This window comes from Pygocentrus nattereri, chromosome 23 (genome assembly GCF_015220715.1).
Source record: "Pygocentrus nattereri isolate fPygNat1 chromosome 23, fPygNat1.pri, whole genome shotgun sequence".
NCBI classification, from domain to species: Eukaryota; Metazoa; Chordata; class Actinopteri; order Characiformes; family Serrasalmidae; genus Pygocentrus; species Pygocentrus nattereri.
Window position 1 is genome coordinate 21289508 of NC_051233.1, and position 4731 is coordinate 21294238.

The 4731-nt window shown below is 37.9% G+C and overlaps 1 protein-coding gene across 1 annotated transcript in view; it reads right to left on the reverse strand.

Annotated features, from left to right (window-relative positions):
- Window positions 1-2904: 2904 nt before the first annotated feature.
- Window positions 2905-4731, reverse strand: part of aif1l (allograft inflammatory factor 1-like) — a 16301-nt gene continuing 14474 nt past the window's right edge. Inside the window, exon 6 of the mRNA XM_017698767.2 lies at window positions 2905-4731. This exon is cut by the window's right edge and continues 222 nt beyond it. The gene's annotated coding sequence lies outside the window, so the exon portion shown is untranslated.

Here is a 4731-nt window from a genome sequence, read left to right on the forward strand (position 1 = left end):
TTTCAAATCTTTGGATAACATTTTTTCCCTGTGTCCTGATTTACAAAGTTTAATTATCTTCTCTCACAGGTCCTTTGACAGTTATTGTGCTTTCCTCATGGCTCCAGGAAAATCAGTGCAAGGGTCTTTTAAGAGCTAAGAAACTCAGACTGTTTATACACAGACACTACAATCATGTGTATATTCCATCCATCCATCCATCCATCCATCCATTTTCTAAGCCGCTTCTCCGTCAGGGTCGCGGGGGATGCTGGAGCCTATCCCAGCAGTCTTCAGGCAGAAGGCAGGATACACTATATATACAATATACAATATACATGTGTATATTATCAGGTAAAAACATGCAAGCATATAAATTGTTGATCAGGGCCATTTGGGTTATCATTATGATTCAAAATGTGATAATAAATCATTTTATCTCACCACAAAAAAAGAAAAGTTTTCTGCATGATCAGTCATATTTTCCAAGAAATGGCCAATATTTCACAATTCGGCCAGTTACTGTTGCCTTTCTATCATCTTGAACCAGTCTGCCCATTCTCCTCTGAATGGCATCGACAACCATGTCACAAAGGCACTTAAATCACCTTTCAGCAAGTTGTCTTCACCACCTCTACATGCCTAGATGCATTGAGTTGTGAACAGTGTACCTAATAAAGTGGGCGGTGAGTGTGTGTATATATATATATATATATAGAGAGTAATATATGCCACCCATATATGCTTAACGCTTTCTATCATATATTGTTCAATATGTGTTACACATGTTGATATATGACTAAAATACATGTCCCATTCATGAAAATAGACAATTTCAAGTTGGCATATATGTCACATATGTAAGTTGTGACATATAAGTTGGTTGTAAGAAATTCTTTGTCATATATTTGAAATCCATATATTGTCATATACCTGATTTCTGTATGTGCTACAACACAAATACAGCAGTTTTGTGAGTGTCCAAAACAAGCAGTAACCATGCAATGTTGATAATGCTAACAGTGGTACATCTAAAAAGTTTTCTTTGGGGACTATTTTATTTTACTGCAAGTACCTTTCATCTATGAAAACATGTTTCAGGCAAAAACCTTATCTCAAAAAATCTTGGGCATCAAGCAGCATATTTGAGTGCAATAACTTTCTGAGGTAGATTCAAGAGCCATAAAACACTTCAGATGTCTGGTTCCCACCACCGGCACTGTGAAGTTTCTCAAGAATTCACATCAAACCACTCTGAATGACTGAATTATGTTGTCACTTTAACAAATTGGTAGAATTCACATTAAAAGTAGCAAAAACCTGCGGAATGTAAAAATAAGAAACAAAAACATTTGAACAAAAATCAACCTTACAAATGTAAACAAGTCAACAAAGTTGGCTTCTTTACTCTTTGCTAATAAAGCTAGCAAGCTATAGAAGCTTAAGTGCAACCTACTAGCACCATGCATCTAAGTGCATGTGCCTCAAACCACTTCAAGCTGTCAAGTGATTTCTTCTGAGTGGTTTCTGGCTGTCTATATACAAAAATGCTTTAACAGTAGCAGCAGCCACCATAAAGCCTGAATATTGTCTGTACTTTTGTCAATTTTTTAAAAAGAATATGCTGTCAGAAACCAGTCTATTTTGCACATACATCTCTTAGGGCACTGTGTAAACTTGCAGAATAGTGTAAATGTTTATTCATGAGCATATGGGTGGGGATGGGTGTGCTAGATTTGCTGGTTAATGCCATTAGCCATTCATATGTGCATGTGTTTGTATAAGCGCGTTATGTACGTCAGAGAAAACGGGTCACCATGCTCTGTCCTTCTGTTCACTGATCGTGGTTTTCCTCAGGGTGGGTTCACACTTGGCTCATGCGTTGGTGTAACTGGGATCTCATGGGCCCCATAGCAAAATTCTTTTTAAAAGAACACAAATGGAAAAATAAATAAAAATGACAACCTAAATTCTATTTTTGACCTCATTAAACTCTGAGTTTGACCAATAAGCGTAGCTTTGAGAGCATCACTCCTTCCTCTTCCACCAACACAATCAAATACCCAGCTAGATTTCAGTTGTGAATCTAGGAGCTCCTCATCTTGCTTGTACAAGAGGTAGGAGTTTGTCAAGTCCTGCATAAGCAGCGATGCCATCAGCGTTTGAGGTACATGTGAGGAATTTGTCGTGCCCATCCAAAATGGTAATCCTGGCGCTCCTGCTTGGAACCTATGATGAGATGCATTACAAAAAAGAGGGTGGGGTGAAATCAGTTTCTATAAGAGTAGCCCAATAAAGATTTTAGGGGACCTGGTCACTTTGGACCCCCCCTGAACCATAGACTCCAGTGCGATTTCCCCCCAGCCCAACTTCTGACTGATCATTCCTTTTAAGAATGTATTACCACAAATCTTTATGAAATTGGTTTAATGCAGAAAAAGTGGATAAAAAAAAAAGATTGTTCTAATATGTAGGTGTAAATGTGTAGCGTGTTCATAATTAGGTTGGACTAGTTCAACCAAACGCTGGGAGAAATCCCTTTCAACCTAATGAGAAACTGCAGCCTTTGTGGTCAATACAGCAAGTTTCCAGTTTAAAATGCTAGGCCAGAGCTGAACTGTAGCATGTACATACATGGGAAATTACACCACTACACTCACATTACCATGACACAGCTTAACAACTACATTCAACAACAAATGTTCCAACAGTGCAATCTTTAAGTTTTATTCAACATATATTAAACAGTATAAAAAATGTTTTGCACTACAGTTTCTCACAATGTTGAATTGGACTTCTGTTACAATTCTATAAAGCTTGCCAAAGTTAGCAACAATACCTGTAAACAAACATTTATTTGGGGGGGTTATTTTAGAGGTGAATTAAAACTGCATGACACATGCGCACAAAGAACTGACAAACAAGTTTCTGTGTAACTAAGATCTTTACTTCCTTTGGTGTATGCAAAAACAGGAAAACGTGTTACACAGATGACCTACAACCTTAAAAAAATGCCTGCATTTATTCATATGCTGAAAGAACAAAGTAATAATAATTGTCCAATACAGTGTAGCTGCTATTTCATATTCATGATTTTTATAGGAAAATGAGCATGGAAATAAAATCAAAAGTAAAACAAGAGGCACCCAACATTTTCTACACAAAAATGAAGCCCATAGTAAAACCGTTTGAAATGCATTATTTGAAATATATGAGAAGTGAATAAGAAGCTTGAAGAATTAGATCAAAAGCTTCACTGGGAAATCTAAACCGCTTATGTTTGTTGTCTAGCTGGACAAAGCAGCACTGTGGCAGTAAAACAACTTAACCTGCCTCGTGCAGAATGGACTGCAGTTCTGTAAAAGCACTAAATTGACGCCTACCAAAGGAGATGGATGTGAAACTGCTGATCTGGAGTGAAAAGCAGGACAAAGCAAAAACACCAAAAAAAGATCTACACTAGGGAAAACTAAAACAGCTAGTTGAGCAAAAGCTACATTTGAGGGGGAGGGGTGGAGGGAAAAAAACAATTTAAAAATAAGGACACTGCAGCATTTAAAAAAATATTCCCAGAATGGACCCAAAAGCATCTCTGCACTATAACAATACGACCACACATACACACTATTTTCATTAGCGAACTATCTGAGCTTCACTGGTATGCTCGATCTGGCTACGTGAAAATACGTGAGGCACTTGGAAAGACTGATTGCAGATTAATTTACAGTGCGCAGATGCTGAATGCTCTGTGCGGCACTGTAACGAACACACAGGCGTCATGAAACGAGCCCGACTACGCACACTCACAGAAATGACACATTTTTCCAAGTGTGATGTTTCAGCCGTGACAAAAAAACAGGCCCTAGATGTGTGGAAACCACAAAATATTCTCTTATTGTTTGTGCTTAGCCAACAGTGTGTTATACTATAAAAATACTATACAATGTCACATTTTAACTGGGACAAGTGAACCACAGACAGGGATGAAAAAGAGAACATGGAGGGAGAAAGAGTGAGTGTGGGAGGCCTATGAGGTATTTAAGCTCGAAGGAATGCAAACTGCTCTACTTGCTCTTTCAGCAAAAAGCCTGTGGAACTTCCTTCCTTGCTTTCTCGGTCCCTCTCTGCTTCTGTCAACAGAATTTCACATCACAGACTTCCACTCACTGTAACCAAGAAACTGCTCACAAACAATTCAGTACCATCACAACATCAACACATATGTCATTATCATAGCATCTGCTTTAATATCTTTTTGCCCTACTACAAAACGGCCCTGCCCACAGGTTTGACACTACACTAGTGCACGCTTGACTGTATAGACTGCGACAAAAGGTTATTGGTAATTTAAGACTAAACGCTTCAAGCTCATTAGACTTATCCAGTTAATTCTAAAAGCACTCAAAACGAATAGGTGTGGAGGGAGGGCGGACACCTTAACACCATCTTAATTCTAGATTAAAATGTTTAACGTCTTAAGACATAAAAAAAGGGTTCTCATCCCACACGCACATGTTCAAATGTTACACACTGCACTTCACTGTTACTTCACTCACAGTAAGAGCGATAACTCTTACCAAACACACTTTTGTTCATTTTATGAAATGATTCAACAGGGATGAGCGCTCTTCAAAAAGACCTATTTTTCATATAAATATATACATTTGTTTAGTTATAAAAAGCTACTCTGCAGTTTGACCACTTCACAGCAAATATATATATATAGATAGTTATCTTTCTTTTTTTCCCTCT